This window comes from Amblyomma maculatum, chromosome 7 (genome assembly GCF_055883805.1).
Source record: "Amblyomma maculatum isolate TAMU_Amacu chromosome 7, ASM5588380v1, whole genome shotgun sequence".
Lineage (NCBI taxonomy): Eukaryota > Metazoa > Arthropoda > Arachnida > Ixodida > Ixodidae > Amblyomma > Amblyomma maculatum.
The window spans coordinates 64,970,556-64,989,055 of record NC_139350.1 but is presented as its reverse complement, the minus strand read 5'-3'; the positions used below and the strand labels follow the sequence as shown (position 1 = coordinate 64,989,055).

Sequence of the window (18,500 nt, the reverse complement as noted above, 5' to 3'; positions counted from 1 at the left end):
TTGGGCCCGAGAGGCGAGCGCTTTTTTGGCGGCAATGTGGCGGCCAATAGGCTTTCCGAATAGGTCGTGCAGCTTCTCTTTGCAAATATCCCAAGATGTTAGCTCGTCTTCGTGGGTTTCAAACCACACCCGCGCGGTCCCAACCAAGTAAAATATTACATTTGCGAGCATGAGTGTGCCATTCCACCTGTTGTGCTTGCTCACGCGCTCGTATAGGGCTAGCCAGTCGTCTACGTCGACGTCGTCAGTGCCGCAGAAGGTTCCAGGGTCACGGGGGTGGGCCATTACAACAGCAGGGGCGGCGGCTGTAGAGGTAGAGGCGTCTGTAGTCATCGTGGTGGTTCCGATGTGGCGGCCGCTGCGGAGATCCAGCTTGTGACAGGGGATCGAATAGATTCACCTCTACCAAGAGATGTTACGTGGAAGATTTACAGTCCCAAAGCTGTCCGCACAACTAACGTTGATGAGGGCACCGATTTTCACACAACACTCAGCGTCGTCGTCTTCTCGGAGTCTGTTGCACTTCTTCATCCTCACCAGCGAATACAGCTAAGTAACAATATGCAGCCGAGATGAAAAGAGATGTTCAACCACCTGGGCTCTTTGTTGACCTTGAGTATGGATTCGTGGCAGCTTCTCCTGATGGTGTAGTTGGCGACGAACAAATCGTGGTGGCTAAATTTTCGTTCGTTCACTGCAAAGGATGGCCACCAACCCCTGGAAGCAGCACGAAAGTTCTCAGACAAGAAGCAAAAAGACGGTGATCCAGTGCTACCAAGTGCAAGGCCCGCTTCATGTCACGATGTCTGTGACTTTGTGGTTTACACAATGAAATTAATACATGTACAAAAAGTACACAGAGACGACACTTTCCGGACAAAGAAAATGGAGCCATTTCTGGTAAGTTTCTATAAGGACTGCATTCTTTCAGAAATTGTAGGCTCCTGCCTCACTCGCTCCAAGGACGTGTGCCGCTGGAATGGAGCAGGAATGCCATTGAGGCCAGGGAAAAAGCGAGCAAGAGAGGAAGAAGTGCGATGTCGCATGAAGAGCCCAAAGCGGATGACAAGGCCTGAACATTATGCATTGGCGTGTCGACTACCGTGTTCATGGGAAGCCGAAACATAGAGTCCGCGGGCAACATATATACTTGAAGAATAAGGACTCTCTATGTTTCCATCATTTTAGAGCGCAGCTCTTTGGCGCCCATTCCTGCGTTCGCGTCACCTTTGGCGTCCTTTAGGAGCACATTTCCTGGATAAAATCGCGACACATGCTAACTGTTGCAAGCATATGCTTTAGCGAACTTGGCAGAGTGCCCGGGATGGCTTGATTGTGCAAGCTGTTTGAAGCGAAAAATGCTAAAAGCCAATGTTATGATCGCAGCTTACCGCGTGCTTTCGTTGATTCATACATGCAAGGATGGACAACTCCCGCAAAAAAAAAAACCTGCCACTTCTTAACGTCGGCCTGCAGCTGCCATATCTATGCTACGCCGCGCATACAGCACAAGGATAAGAATAAACGGCTCTCAAAAAAAAGAAAGAGAGAGAGAGAGATCTGCCGCTTCTTAAAGTCCGCAGGCGCCACATCCACGTCAGCAGAGGGTTCGCAACACATGCTGGAGAAAGCATCCGACGTTCTGTCTGAAAACGGGCTGAGCTTGCTTGGCGCATGCGTAGCGCGTGCTACTGCGAACGAAGGCCGGGAGAGAGCGAGAGATAGCTAGGCAAAAGAATGGGCACACCCTTGCACTTCGCTCTATTGCGTTTTTCCCCTCTCGTTCCCACCGGTTCACTCTGGTTCATCCACGCACATGGCTTGCAAACGTCACATGCTGGCGCATGGGAAAAGATAACCGCAGATGCACGTGCCTTTGAGGAATACGCGCGGCGCTGCCCTAGACCAACCGTCGCCGAACTGTCCCCTCTCATTCCTTCCATGCGTGGCTTGAAAACATCACGTGGCAAACAGCCAAGGGTGATGCGATCGTCTTTGGGGAAAGCGCAATATATCGAACGACCGGCGAAATTGAGTTCAATATACGACGCAGCTTTCCTATACTTTTACATGGGATTTTCAAGGGGGTATTCCGTGAGCTCGATATAACCAAAATTCGATATATCTGGGTTCGATATATCCGGGTTCGACTGTACATATCAGCGCAACAAACCTTGAGCTTTATCAGACTCAACAGCACCCTTTTGTTATTGCAAAATCTTAACTGCCTGTCATTATGGCATAAGCAAGGAATACTGGTGCATACATTATATAGCCTTTGAGTGTTCTCTTGAAAAATACTTGTATTCTGTCCTCTTCATAGTAAATGACAGAGGCACTATGCAAAAACTGTTGGACGGATGGTGTGTGGTAGAGAAATTCGCAACAGCTGTGCACTGGTCATTTTCTCACCACGAGATTTTTTTATTAGTACGCACATAAACAAGTGATCAGAATCAATATACATTACATGAAACACATCTTAGCACATGCTTGTTGAAAATATGCATAAATTAAGCAAGATTATTAAACCGTACACAAATTAAAAAGGAAAGAACGAATGAATGAAAATTTTACAATAAAAAATATAAATTCCCGAGATTAGTCAGCTTGGAAAATACTAGACACTGTGCTGCAGCCACATGCTGAAGTGCTATAGTTCTCCCTTCTTCAGCAACCACCTTTGTTCAATAGACAGCTGCTGCCTGCTAACCTTAGTCATCTCAATACGGCTGACAAAATGCTCAGGCACAGCATAGAAAATGAGTCGTGCGCCTCTTCCTGGTTGGAGCTTGCTGCTGTGGCAGGGTGCTGTTGTGGGAATGGGCCAGAGGGCTGTAGGCCCCTGCAGTGGTGCGTGCCCCTGCGTATGCTTGGCCGCAAGCTGCCAGGAAGCAGCTCATCACAGCTTCTCTTGCCCTGCAGAAGGTAGGTTGAGGCCTAGCCTCAGATTCAGCCCGCTGCTAGTGGCGAAATAATTCAATGCATTACAGCACTAAATAGAAATTGTAGTGCATGTGTAATCCCTACAGAAGGCACTGTCATCTGTTTAGACATTTATTTATAAAATCATCAAAGGCCCCACGCTCTAGAAAACCTGACATCAGCATTGCCAGCATTGATGTTGTGAGCAAAAACTCCCGGGCATAGCTCCGGCAGCTGGTAGCAGGCAGCAGACACGTGCGGGCACTGACTGGTCATAGGCTGGTTTGTTTGGTTTAACGTCCCAAACCAACGCAGCAGCAGAGGACTCTGGAAATTTCGACCACCTGGGGTTCTTTAACACGGGCGCCTTGCTTTTCGCCACAATCGAAAAGTGGCCACCGCAGTCAGGATTGGACCCCGCATCCTTGGGCACAGTCGTCGAGCGCCCTAAACCACCACAGCTGGTAATTTGATTGGTCAAAGGGATGCACAGCATGACGCAACCATGTGAGATGCCCAATTTGGCAGGAGTCGCCATTTTGGGCTTCTCAATTGAGAAGGAAAGTTGAAAGCTGCCAAACATTCCTGAACCCTTGCATTCCGAGTGAGACATGTGCTTCTCCTATGCCATGCAGGCATGTTTGGAAGTCTTCGTTAAGCGGGGCTTTATAGCTATGCTGGGTGCTTTCACAAAATAAGGTAAATAAAAACTGTGCGAGATAGCAGGCAGAAATTGAGAGATTAGCGACTGAGCAGCAAATTGCACGCATGCTAACGATCTGTAATGGGAGCCATGAATGGGTCCATTATTAAGCCTGTCGCATCACAGCTTAAAGGGACACTGAAGACACCGAAAGATGCTATGAAAATCTAATAAACTATATTTGGTGACACTATCGCCGCATACCCGGCCGCAAAAAATCGAATAATTGCTGAGATATTCCGATAAGAAGTTGAGGTTTTTTCTTGTTCCTGCCAGTCGAATTCAAACTGTTCCCTCCGACTACGTAGTCGGAGTAGAGTGACGCACACTATGACGTAAGCGGAGACTCCGTGATTGCTAGCGAGCCGGCGCGGCCCGCGGCATCGAGCATTTTTCAGGGGGCCAACATGGCAACAGTATACTTGCAATGACGGCCACAGCCGGAATAAATAAAACGATGAAGAGAGTAATTTAACAAGCTATGGGCCATAAAGGAAGAAAAAAAAAAAAACAGAGCGCTTGTAATGCACAATACTTTACATGTTTCTCAAGCTTTTGCCCTCCTTCTTGTACTGCGTATAAACAAACCGAGCCCTCGGTCATCGCAACGCTTCCCGAAATGTTTACATACAAATAAGATTTAGTTACCAGCAAAATAGTGTCCTCGTTACTGCGCTTGCCAGTTTTAAAGCTTTGTCGAACTTTTTTCCTTAAAGGTTCGTGCTACAGCTCCGTGTTCAGCGAAAATTATGTCTACGCAGAGCACGACCGAAGAGCCGGCGCCACTAAATTTACCAGCGCTGTGAAATTCCACATGTTAAAATGGATCCAGTGCACAATATAGTGTGCATAGGCATCCAGAACATTAGTTACAAGTCGTGAGAGCAGGCAGCATGCTTCGATGGTCAAGAAGTTGTAATTTTTAGACCGGTGGCAGAAACATATTCTATTGTAAATGCGGCCATGATCTAAAATGCAGCAATATTTCTGGGGTTCCAGTCGCGCTGTAGCCGAGCGGTTAACGCAGAACGTTACGAAGCAAGCAGTGGCAAGTTCAAATCCTACCTCTACCGGCGTTTTTTTTCTCTACAATTCAATTTTTTTTTTACCTTTTATAATGTATTTGTGGTGCTTCATTATTTAAAATTTTTACTTTTTACCCGAGGCCCTTTTTTTTCGCAAGGCGACCTGAGCAATATATCAATGCTCTCCTTGGTAGAGCGGCAAGTATGCCCCTTTTGTTTACGATGCCTGCAAATAGCACGTTGAAGGTTTTGTTGCCGCAGTATGTTGGTCAGATGTGCCCTGATTTAGTGAACAATAGAATGATAATGCATTTTTCCTTCGGTACTTAGCATATGTATGCTTTTCATGAGTACGTAGCTGCAGTCGAGCGGTACGGTCAGGGTTAACGGGAGCTCGCAGTCGAAGCGGCGACGGCAGCGATATGTTGGCGCAGAAGTGTGAACGAAGAAGCCTGTCGGCGGCAGCGGATTTCACTCGCTTGCACCTCCGAATGCTCAAATGGGAATGAGCCAGGCACATCTGCTGCTCCAAGCTCATAATTCAGGCACTGCAAGTCCAAGCAAACTATCCGAGTGCGCATGAAATGCCTGAGCCGAAACATAACCGAAACTGAAGTGGGCGCCTGTGGCGCCTCCAAGTATATTTTTGTATTTGTCTCGCAACGTTTATGTGGTCTTTTCGCCGTCGTTTACGTATGATAAAAGCGTATTATTATATTCGAGACAAAACCTGCGACCGCATTCAAACGGGCAACGTAATTCGCATTTGTCAGCCTCCGGGATCCCTAGCGCGTCACGTGATTTGTAGTTGAGAGTTTCGGCTGTGGCGGCGATACATGTATTTCTGTTCTCCCTCTTTACTACCTTATAACCGCTCTGTTTTCAGTAAGAGTGGATTTTTTGTAATCAGGAATTTGCATTCAATCGATGCAAGCCCACTTCAGTTTTCTCTTTAGTGTCCCTTTAAAAGGCAGGGGTAAATGGCAACTCATTTTTTTTCGGCCTCAGTTTTCACCACAGCATTCACTGTAGTTTTCCTTAGTTTGCTGGTTGTTTGTGACAAACTTCACAGCAGTCCGATGTATTGCTGGAGCATCAAAGAATTTTAATTATTACGATTTCATGGCCTTAACCGAGAAGGATTTTAAGGGCAACCTTGGGTGCGTGATGTCACTGGATGCACGACAGTCTATGCTTGCTCTGTATATACTTGTTACAGGATAAAAGTTTGAGCTTCCTTTTTGATATTTCAGAAAAAAGTGACACCAGCATTAACTCCCAACGTTTAGCTAATCAATGCACACACGATAGGATTTGTGACTAATATGCGGGATGTCACACAATGATCAGCATTGACATCACAGGCTGGTCAAAACCTACCAGAAAAACCTGCACGTGATGCAAGGTTGTTTGTAACACAAGCCAGAATGCGGATGCTGCATTTCCAAGGAGCTTGGCAGTTGTACTTTTAAGAAACTGAACGTGTTTAGAGGTTCTGAAAAGGAGTTTCTGCCAATGAAACGATATTGCATGGGAATCTCAGCAAACATTTACGGACAACAATCCCTAAAGCCCTGAATCTGAGAACAGTCACTTGGTGCATATACTGTCCACCGGCATGTGCTGCTAGGTAAGCGCAGGCGCATGCTAGCTGGCAACTCATGTGCTGCCATTACATTATAACGAAATTGTAAAATGTATGCAATTTTTTGTTACATCTCATTATATGCAGTTTTTGCATGAAGGCTCAAAAGGACAATACAGAACAAAAGCCAGATTAAGAATTGATTGTAATGAAAACCACCTTAAAAGTGTTTACAGTAAATCCTAATTATTAGAGGTTATAGAAGTGGCGAAATATTTCGTGATCGTGCCAAGGATGCAGCACGACTGCAGCAACCTCCGCCACAGCTTGTGCGCACTGTCTACAAGGGAGTGCAGAAGGGGGTGAAGGAGGAATCCGACTGGGGGACAGTGTGTACATCTGCGCAGCCGCCAAACAAGAAGGAGATGCCAGTGTCTTCAAGCATGTTCCTGCTCGCCCACTATCATTGCCCCAGGAAACCGACTGCATCGCATCGCTGGCAGGCTCCACTGTTACCGCTTCCAATGCGCGGGAGCTTGCCAGCAACCATGTGGCAGTGATGGATGCACACAACTCGCCCCACGTCTTTTGTCTGCTACTTTTCGTTGCTTTTAAGCATGAATTATTCTGTGAATGCTGTAAAGAAAGGGGGAAGCCTTAAAGCGGTAAATAACAAATTGGGCATAGGCAAAAACCAGATGTATGCGATAAGGGACAAGGCGGGCAACGTCATCACTAATATGGAAAAGATAGGCAAAGTAGCCGAGGAGTTCTATACAGATCTATACAGTAGCCAAAGTAGTCAGGACCGTAATGAGATTGGCGATAGGGAAAAAGTCAGGCGTTCCACCAGTGACGAAGGACGAGGTCAAGAAAGCACTAGAAACTATGAAAAGGGGGAAATCAGCTGGAGAGGATCAGATAACTACAGATTTGCTGAAGGACGGGGGGGATATCGTGCTAGAAAAACTGGCCACCCTGTATACGCAGTGCCTGGTGTCATCGACGGTACCGGAGGCATGGAAGAATGCAAACATTATGCTCATTCACAAGAAAGGGGACTCTAAGGACCTTAAAAATTACAGACCGATCAGCTTACTGTCTGTTACGTATAAGGTATTTACTAAGGTAATCACTAATAGAATCAGGACAACCTTAGACTGCAATCAAGCAAAGGATCAAGCAGGGTTTCGGAAATGGTACTCTACTATCGATCATATCCATACCATCAATCAGGTGATAGAAAAATACTCGGAATATAACCAGCCCTTATACATAGCATTCATTGATTACGAAAAAGCATTTGACTCAGTTGAAACCTCGGCGGTGATGCAGGCATTGCGAAATCAGGGGGTAGACGAGCAGTACGTGAAAGTGCTGGAAGATATATATAGTGGCTGCACAGCAACCATAGTTCTGCATAAAGAAAGTAACAAAATTCCCATAAAGAAAGGTGTTAGGCAAGGAAACACAATCTCCCTAGTACTATTCACAGCTTGTTTAGAGGAAGTATTCAGAGACTTGGAATGGGAGCAGTTAGGGATAAGGGTAGATGGAGAATACCTCAGTAATCTGCGATTTGCTGATGACATTGCCTTGCTAAGCAACTCGGGGGATGAACTGCAAATAATGATTGATGACCTAGACAGAAAAAGTAGAAAGGTAGGCTTGAAAATCAATATGCAGAAGACTAAGGTAATGTTCAACAGCCTCGGGAAGGAACAGCAGTTTACATTAGGTAGCGAAATACTGGAGGTAGTAGGCGAATATGTCTACTTAGGACAGATAGTAACCGCAGATCCGGACCATGAAAAGGAAATAAGAAGAATAAGATTGGGATGGAGCGCATTTGGCAAGCACTCGCAGATTATGACTAGCAGCTTACCGGTATCGCTCAAGAGGAAAGTATACAACAGTTGCATATTGCCTGTACTCACCTATGGGGCTGAAACGTGGAGGCTAACCAAGAGAGTTCTACTTAAGTTGAGGACAACCCAGAGGGCTATGGAACGAAAAATGGTAGGGGTAACATTAAGAGATAGAAAGCATGCAGAGTGGGTCAGAGAAATAACTCAAGTTACCGACATTCTAGTGGAAATTAAGAAGAAGAAATGGACATGGGCAGGACATGTAGTGCGAAGAGGATAACCGATGGTTGCAGAGGGTAACAAACTGGATTCCAAGGGAAGGAAAGCGTAGCAGGGGGCGGCAGAAAGTTAGGTGGGCGGATGAGATTAAGAAGTTCGCAGGGGTCAAGTGGATGCAGCTAGCACAGAACCGGGTTAAGTGGAGAAATATGGGAGAGGCCTTCGCCCTGCAGTGGGTATAATCAGGCTGATGATGATGATGATGATGATTTTCAAGCCATGCGCGGAAGGAGAGAGGGCACAGTTCAGTTACAGCTGGTCTCGGGTAAAGCCCCTCGATAAATTTTTCCAGGGCAGTGCCACGCTCTTTCTCCAAAAGCGCGCTAGCACGTGACGTTTGCAAGCCATGTGCGTGAAGGAACGAGAGGGAATCAATGCCGCCGTGGTGTTTGGGAGAGGAGAAAAATGCGATAGAGCGAAGTGCAAGGGTGTGCCCACTCTTCTGCAGAGCTTTATCTCTCCCATTCCTCTCTTTTTCCAAGTCTTCGTTCGCAGCAGCATGCACTACACATGTGCGGACAAGCCAGCTCAGCCCGTGGTAGGCGCTTTCTCCAGTGTGTGTTGTGAACGCTCTGCGCGCGGCAGCTGACTGACGTGCGATGCGCGTCTCGTGTCGTCGTGCTGCGGCTGCGAATGCTAAGCACTGGCAGTTTTTTTTTTTTTTTTCGGGAGTCGTTCATTCTTGCCATCAAGCTGAACGTGCGGCGTAGCATATGTTATGGCAGCTGCAGACGTTAAGAAGCAGCAGTTCTTTCTTTTTTTTTTTGTTGGGAGAGTTGTTCTTGTGCTGAACGTGAGGCGCAGCATAAGCTATGGCGGCTGCGGACGTTAATGGGAGGTAGTGGTTTTTGTTTTTTTTTGCAAGAGCCGTCCATTCTTCTATAAATTAATGGAAAAATGGACGATCATGACACCGTCTTTTGGCACTGTTCGTTTCAAACGGCATTTGCAGCTATCACGCTTTTCAATGATTTTGTGGCAGTGGACTCCACGCAGCGTGATAAATCGAACCAGGCTTGTGCAATCAAGCTATCACGGGCACCCTGCCAAGTTCGCTCCCTAGCACCGCATGATCTAAATAGTCAAAAGATAAACACGCCGAGACACTATCCCTGCGTAGCATCTTGGCGCGCTGCCAGTAAATGAACTGTGGATGTGATGGTCAGAATGGAGGGACGCGCCTTCAAACGCTTTTTTTTTTTTTCTTTTTAAATTCTCGGCGGTAAAAGTGGGGAGTGGGTTCACCATGCGAGTATGTTGATTACACGGCAAATGCAGCATTTTTCATGATCACAGGCAGCGTCTCAAGCCGATTTCTGTATATCAAATTATCTACCGTATACACGCGTGTAATGGCCGCACGCATGTAATGGCCGCACCCTGAACTTTAGAAAGAAAATTGGGAAAAAGAATTTTAAAAAATTTCCCGAGTAAAAGCCGCACCATGAGTTTCAGGAAGTTGGGCAGTGCCGTCTACTGTGCAGTGCAAGAAATACGGAACGTTTTGTGGTTACTGCCACCAGGTGGGGCCCAAAAATCAAGTGAAAGCCAAAATGAAGCGTAAGGTTAGAAGTAGAATTGCCAATAAGAATTAAGAACAAAATATTTGAGGAAAAAAAAAAAGTCGAGCATGGGGGCAGCGGCCACCACCTCCCTTACAAAGGGGGCGCTCCTAGCCGCAGCGATGCCCGCCCATTACAAAGGGTGAGACCAGCAAATCCAATCCAATCCAATCCAAGTCTGCTCGCTCTTCCGTTTTACAGCCATTTCCTCGATCGCCCGAAGCATATCATGTGCGATCTCGCAATCGGAACGCATCGCTGCCCTGATTTGTTCTGCGCTCGTGGACTGAAGATTTTCTTTTTCCTCGATGGGAAAATATGTTAGTTATACCACTCATTTTAAGCTGAAAGTGATTCACTACGCGAAAGAAGAAGGAAACAGAGCGGCTGGACGAAAGTTTGGCGTTGACGAAAAATGTATACGGCGATGGTGCTCCCAAGAAGATGCCCTCAGGAAAACAAATGTTCAGAGGCGCTCTTTCCGAGGGAAGTAGAGCATGTTTCCGGAAGTTGAAGACATTTCTCGAGTACGTGACGGAGACGCGGCGCAACGGCTTTGCTGTTTCGACTGAGATGTTGCACATGAAAGCGCTAGACATTGCACGCAGCAAGGGGATTGCGGCTACCATGTTTAAAGCCAGCAATGGATGGATTTCGCGCTTCATGAAGCGAAAAAACCTGCCCATTCGCCGTCGCACGACGATGTGTCAACGTCCACCCGAGGAGAATGGTGAAAAGCTTCTGCAGTTCCACAAGTTTGTTATCAACAAGCGCAGAGAACATGAGCACCTTCTCTCTCAGATTGGTAACACCGATCAAACCCCGGTTTGGTTTGACGCACCCCAGAATGTGACAGTCGAGGCGAAGGGGAAGAAGAGCGTGCGTGTGCTTACATCGGGGAGCGAAAGGCAGCGATGCACGATCATGCTTTGCATCACAGCGGATGGACGAAAACTACCGCCTTACGTAGTTTTTAAGCGAAAACGTCTACCTGCGGAGAAATTCCCTGATGGCATCTTTGTTCGTGCGCAGGACAAAAGATGGATGACGGATGAGCTGGTGACAGACTGGTTGAAGTGTGTTTGGGAGAAGCGACCAGGGGCGAATCTTGCAAAGCGTTCTCTACTCGCCCTAGACAGCTTCAGGGGGCACCTGACAGAGAGCGTGCGGCAACAGCTCCGCGCATCTAACACGGACTTGGCCGTCATACCTGGAGGCATGACCGGCATGCTTCAGCTGCTGGACGTCTCCGTAAACCGCCCTTTTAAGTGTGGATTTCGCCGCGCATACAGTGAGTGGATGGCAACGGCCCTCCACCAGAAGACTCCAACCGGCCGACTGAAACGGGCATCGCTTGTGGCCGTTTACCACTGAATACTCGAAGCGTGGGCCACGGTTTCGTTCGAGACTGTGGAAAAAAGTTTCAAGGTGACAGGGATATCAAACAAGCTGGACGATACGGAGGATGACCTCATCTGGGACAAGGACAAGCCTGAAGTCCCGATGAGTTCGGAGGAGGACGACGACGAGGAGTGATGTTTTGGACACGGGACGAGCCTGAAATCCTGACGAGTTCAGCAGAGGAGGACGAGGAGTTTTTTGACAATAATAAAGGCAGGTACCACTGCAAATAATTTTTTTCGCTGTCTTTTTTCTCATGCAATCGCCACACCCCCTGATTTTCACCCCAATCTCGGAAAAAAAGTGCGGCCATTACACGCGTGTATACAATATATATCGAACTATTTTGCAATCCCCTTCGAGTTTGATATATCCGGGTTCGACTGTATTAATGTCAACTGCTATGACATGCTCATTACATGGAGTTTTCAAATATGTGCACTTCAATGGGGTGGCATTGAGGAATTGAATAGCTTTGTAATATAAAAGTATTCACTACATGGAGGTTTTTTACATAGAGGTTTAACTCAAATCAGGACTTTTGGTATACAGTCGACCCCGGATATATAGAACTCGAAGGGAATCTCAAAATAGTTCCGATATATCGATAATTCGATATATACAAATCGGCTTGAGACGCCACTTGCCCCGCAGCCGTGACCCAATGGTTTGATCGCCCGTCTCGGCTACTGGAGGTGCGAGGTTTGATCCGCACCGCCGGCCACACAACCGGTAAAAAATGGGTACAGGCTTCCCCTGACCTGGCAACTGGTTTTCTAAGGGGCAAAGCCTGGGAGGAGGCTCGTAGGCGCCACTTGCGATTGTGAAAAATGATACGGTATTTGTCGCATTCAGTTCAGTTCAGTTCAGTCGTTCAGTCGTAGACCATGTCATGCCACTCTTTCCGGTCTCTCACTATCTTCCTAACATCAAATAACTTCATCTGCAGTGTCTCGAGGATGCCATCTAACCATCGCGTTCGCTGCCTAACCCTTCTCCGACGAACCTTGACCTTTCCCAACATCAAGTTAACCCATTCCCCATTTTTGCCCTTGAGAATTTGAAAAAAAAAAAAAAAGCGTTCACTGGTGCGTTCCTCCATTTCGACCGCCGCATCCACAGCTCATTCCCTGACAGCGTGCCAAGATGCTGTGCAGCGATAACGCCACAATGTGTTTGTCTTTTAACTACACTTTTCATAGATCCTGCAGTGGCAGGGAGCGAACTTGGCAGAGTGCCCGCGTGATGGCTTGATTGCACAAGCCTGGTTCGATTTATCGCGCCGCGCTTGGGGTGGGGCGGGCGTAGTTCACTGCTACAAAATCATTGGCAAACGTGATAGCTGCAAATGCCATTTTGGAGCGAACAATGCTAAAAGCCGGTGGCAGGACCACAGCTGACCGTGTGCTTTCATTGGTTCATAGATGCAAGAATGACCGACTCTCACAAAAAAAAAAAAAAAACTGCCGCTTTTTAACGCCCGCAGGCCGCTATAGCTTACGCTGCGCCACACGTTCAGCCCGACCCCCCCCCCCCCCCAAGAACAACTCTCGCAAAAGAAAAAACAATTGCCGCTTCTTAACCTTCGCAGCCGGCCTAGCATACATTCAGCGCGACGGCAAGAATAAACGACTCTCGCAAAAATATATATATATCTCTGCCGTTTTTTAGCGTTCGCTGCCGCCATAGTTTTGATGACACGAGACGCTCATCGCATGCCAGCCGCCGCGCGCAGAGCATTCGCAACACTCACTGGAGAAGTGTCTGCCATGGACTGAGCTGGCTTGTCCGTGCATGCGTAGTACGTGCTGCTGCGAACGAGACCGGGAAAGAGAGAGGAAGGGGAGAGATAAAGCTCAGCAGAAGAGTGGGCACACCCTTGCACTTCACTCTATCGTGTTTTTCCCCTTTCCCGAACACCACGGCTGCATTGGTTCCCTCTCGTTCTTTTACACACGACTTGCAAACGTCACGTGCTAGTGCGGCAGCGATCACCGCAGATGCGCGCGCCTTTGAAGGAGGGGTGTGGCGCTGCCCTAGACCAGCCGTTGCCGATCTGTGTCCTCTCATTCCCTCCGCGCGTGGCTTGAAAACGACATGTGGCAAACAGCTGAGGTGATGCGATCGTCTTTGAGGGAGGCGCACCGTCCAATGCGTGGTGCAGAGTTCAATATATCGAACGACCGGTGAAATTGAGTTTGATATACGACGCAGCTTTCTATACTTTTACATGGGATTTTCAAGGGGATATTCCGCGAGTTCGATATAACCAAAATTCGAAATATCCGGATTCGATATATCTGGGTTCGACTGTATATAATGTGGAACGGGGCTAACAGATATGATATCATTTATACATATAAGTAAATAGGAGGGGACCAAGAATGCTTCCTTGAGGTATGCCGGTGGTTACAGGTCTGTATGATGACATGTTGTTATCTATTATGTTATGTGATTAAGACGATCAAAAGCATAGGAAAAATCTATGTAGATACCAACTACTGCTTCCTTTTCTTCAAATGCTTTTAGTATTATTTCTTTTTGTGTGAGCAATGCTAGCTCTGTGGATTTGCCTTTGCGAAAGCCAAATTCTATCGGTGTTAACAAATTGTGTTTTTCAAAAAAGTTGGTGATGCGGATATGGATTACTTTTTCAAGTCCTTTTGAAAAGATAGGTAGCAAGGATATTGGGCGATAGTTTGATAAATCGTTGAAATCGCCGCGTTTGAAAATTGTTATTACTTTAGATATTTGCATCTTTGCTGGGAAAACGCCTGTAGAGATAGCTGAATTGTAGATATGAGTGAGGTGTGGTGTTAGCAACTCAAGTGCGCCTTTGATAGGCCTTAGTTGAAGATCGTTTATGTCCCACACCGAACTGTTACGAAGAGAACTAAATACATCTTGGACTTCACTTTCACTTGTGGGAACAAAAAAAGATACTGTCTAAATTTCTAGCAATATTTGCCGTTCCTTCTACACAGAGAGCACTAGTCATCTGGTTGGCTAGATGGTTGTTAAATTCTTCAGCAAGCTGTTGTCCACAAATAACTTTGTCATTTATAATTATTTCATGTGTATCCTGAGTATGAGAATTTCGATTAAGTCACTCATTTAACTTCTTCCACATAACGTCAGATTTTATGCTATGACCTGTTTCAAAGAATACGCAAAGATACCGCTGTTTCTTTTTCTGCAGTACGACATTTGTTTTGTTTCTATATTTTTTTAAGGCTTTCCAATCTTCTGTACCGCGCGTGCTTAGAAATCTATTTAGGAGTTTGTCGTTCTTTTTTATCATTTTTAGGGTCTCCTTGGTAATCCAAGGTTTACGTGATTTCTTGAATATTTTTGCAGTAATGAAGGGGAATGACTGCGAATATGCATCTATTAATTTATTTAAAAAGCTATTATATGCATCATAAGCTGACGTTGTGCTATACATCGCTCCAATTTGTCTGTATAAGTTTACTATGAAAAGTGGCTAATGTAGACTCAATGAAAATTTTTCTGCTTGGAAGTGATACAGTATTCATACGTTTAGGTGTTGTTTTACAGAGTAAAACTACTGCCAAGTGGTCGCTGATATTTCATGAAAGTGTACCTGCTGTTGTTCCGTGCTTAGGCAGGTTTGTTATGAATACAGTGAAATCCCGTTACTACGAACACCACATTAACGAACTTTTCAAATTAACGAATTTTTTAAGAATCCAAGGCAGATTTGCCATGTTTTCAATGTAAAACTATTTCAGTATTACGAATTTCAAATTAGCGTATATTTCAGAATAACGAACGTGTTTTATTTCTTGTTCTATAATTTTGGAACATCAGTATTACGAATTTGGCTAAAATTAACAGCACCGCAGCTTGCAACACTCGCGTGAAACGAAACAGAAACCGCCGTTTCTGTGTGTATGGTCCGTAGGCTGTAGCTATCATAATCAGGACATCTAGGACCAGCTCCTAGCGCCACCATGAAGCTATGGTTTATTACGCAGTAGCCAGCAGGCCTAGCTGCCTGCGTTTTTTTTCTTCCTGTGTTGTGTGCCGTACACGACTCGGTCGTTCGTGCGTTCGCACGTGTGGGACAGTATTTTTTTTTTTTGCCGCTGATTATCTTATTGCGAAGTTTGTGCGAGATTGACGATGATATTAGCCAGCGAAGTGCCAAGAAGATATGAACGCAGCTGCTTTCACTGCAAGAAATCGACGCAGGGAAAAAGCGATTCGGCCTCTACAGACAGCTAGCATTGCCCCATCGACTGCCGCGATCATTATGAAAGACCGAGACAAGATTTTCAAAGCTCAGGGAGCATTGAAGATGGGGTCATAAAAAACTCCGGGTTTTCTTTTTTTTTTGCACATGGACAAAGTCCGTACTTTTATCTCTCGGTGCAATCACGCACGCGATGAGGTGTTCCGGAAAGCGAAAGGTGTATGTGCTGTAGTGGTGTAATGTAGTGCGCGGTCGTGTTTGCTGCACGCGGCAGAAGAAAATAATGAATTTCTTCAAATAAATCAGCTTTGGAGTCAGTGCAACCTTTTCACTTGAGGTTTTGATAGTCTACACACGTGCCTACTGCCAAGGTACGTCATTTTCATACCTAGGTTTGACCACTGGCTTATAATCGCAGATTTTTCATTACAACGATATTTCAAAATAACGAATGATTTTTCGCGGTCCCGCGGGATTCGTTATATCGAGATTTGACTGTAGATCTATCAGTGTGGATGGTTTGGTGGTTATCCTTGAGGGAGTCTGAATCCTATTGCTGTAGCCTTGCGAGAAGAGTGTTGTCTGTAAGAACTGTTCAGAGGTGGACGAGGTAAGCAGGTCTATGTTAAAAACACCTCCCAGAATTGTTGTGTAGTCATTCTTATTTGAAAAATCAAGTAAGGTTTCAAGAAACTCAAAGAAACTGTTCATGCATTTATCTGGCGGCCTGAACATCACAGCAAAAATGTAGGGTTCACTAACTACGGTAAGACATTCAATGCAGTCATTGACTGCAGCGAAGTGGTCAAGTAAGTCACACTGAAAGCACTTTCTAATATTCAATTGAACTCCGCAACCCCGCTTTTTCGGTCGGTTCAAAGAGAAGGTTTAATAATTTGCATCAGTTATGGCATCACATTCTGCTGTAGACCACGTTTCAGTTAACATGACTACATCAAAAGGGAAGGTAAAGTTTTCAAAAAAAAGTTATGTCTTCTTTATTATGACTTGTTCTTATGTTTAGATGGAAGCAGTTAAGACCTCTCATGCTTCCAGATGTGATAAGATTGTTAACTTCAGCAGGCTGTAATGCCATTCTGAATAACAAGATGGGATACTAAATAAGTTGCGCTCACTGACTCTTTCCAATGTCTTTTTCACATTGTATACGAAGAACTTTTGACGTTTCATGTTTGCGAGCAAAGATTTTTCTGCCATGAACTCACACGAACTTCCAGTTTTGTTGTTTTTTCTATTGTTTGGTTAAGCTCGGAAGATTCTTCAGGAAGGGGCAAAGGTATTCATTTATGTATATGGGATCGGAGCTATCAAATCCTATATCTCAGTTTGCAAGGAGAGTCTTTTTGGCCTTTTCAAGAGCGCTGTCGAGTGTTGCGTGGGACTTGAATTGAATAACAATATTCTTTGCTTAGCTGTCATTACGGGTGGTAACATGGTGAAATTTCTTGATATCACTGTCTGTGATTGGTTCTTGGATAGCATTTCCAATTTTGATAAGGATTTCTCGTATGTTTTCCTCTTCTTCCTCCACAACTCCCTGAATTTCCAACTACTTGCTTTTCAAACTCCTCATTCTGTTGTTCTAGAGTTGCACATTTCGCTTCAGCATTGTCTTTTTCAGTGCTTAGCTTTGTGTTTTTTTCAACCTCACTAGTAAGTTGCTTTTTCAGTGTTTCAATTTCCAGCATGAGCAAATTCAAGACTTTTGGTCAAACTCTTTTGCTCGTTGCGTAGTTCGCAAATTTCACTTCATGCATCCCTTTCCATAGATGCCTGAGCAGTTTTGATTGCCAGCTGAAGCTCTGCCTTTAACTGGGTCAACTCTTGTCTCATCTCTTCATTTAACTTTGCTAGTTCTTTCGCCATCAGCGCAGGAAGCCCTCCGGCAGGCAAGCGTACACACAACTGTAAACAACTTGGCAATGGCGACGACCGAAGCAACAATATTAGGTTTAAAAAATATTTCCAAGCACTAACCTGCAGAAAAGCAAGCTGTGCTCAGGCGATGCTCGTTCCGTGTCGTCGCCAATGCCAAGTGAGGCACCCGGCAGTCGCAGGTGGCTTTTGTAGGTTCTGTTGCAGTGATGTCAGAACCAATGTCCAATGCTGCAGATTACGGTTTTCAGCGATTTGACGCACCCCCGGATCTTTGATGTTCTTTATCCGTCACTGGTGCAGACCCGTTCGGGACGTTCATACAGCGGAAGGCGCTTGAGGCTGGTATCCAGGGCTCGACCTGCAGAATACCAAGCTGTGCTCAGGCGATGCTCGTTCCACGTCGTCGCCAATGCCAATGCCAAGACATGCTACTGCTAAGCTACGCAGGCATGTCCATGTGACTTGGTTACAGCCACCTATGCTGGAAGGTCTTTCACATAACTGGGTAGCTTGCAACTGCATGCAAAGAATATGACCAAGCTAATAAAAGCCCAAACTAAGCAGTTAATGACTGAGTGAGCAGCACAGTAAAGTGGATGTATGCAAACCATTATTTGCAAGAGGACCCACAGATGGCAGCCATGAAAGGCAGAGTTTAAGTGCCTGCCTTAAATTTAACTACCGCCGCAATACCTTTGCTTCACATCAAAACAAAATTTATTTAGCAATTTAGGGTCAGGGATCAAAGCCAGGGAAAAAGTTACTGCCATTCAGTTTTCATAGCAAACTATGTCTATCTGTTAAAGGTGAGCAACTCATGTAGTTCATGTAGTTTTGTACTGTACAAGTACAATGCACTGCATACTAAAAGTATGTCTCTTTCTTTGTACCGACGATGTTTTTTTTTTTTCCTCACATCTTCTTTGATGTATTGTACTCCGCCGCCGTCAATGCTGCTCTGTAAGAGGAAGCCAGGACCTCTCAAGCTGTCTATACAGCTTTTTCCCTGGCTGTCCTCGCAACACCAGTTGCGGAAA

The 18,500-nt window shown here is 45.7% G+C and overlaps 1 protein-coding gene across 2 annotated transcripts in view; it reads right to left on the bottom strand.

Moving 5' to 3' along the window:
* Positions 1 to 2,404: 2,404 nt before the first annotated feature.
* Positions 2,405 to 18,500, bottom strand: part of LOC146183573 (uncharacterized) — a 90,705-nt gene continuing 74,609 nt past the window's right edge. For both annotated transcript variants that reach the window (XM_084609155.1, XM_084609154.1), the window contains 2 exons: positions 17,563 to 17,821; positions 2,405 to 2,919 (listed from right to left, as the gene is read on the bottom strand). The gene's annotated coding sequence lies outside the window, so the exon portion shown is untranslated. The remainder of the gene's footprint in view (positions 2,920 to 17,562; positions 17,822 to 18,500) is intronic.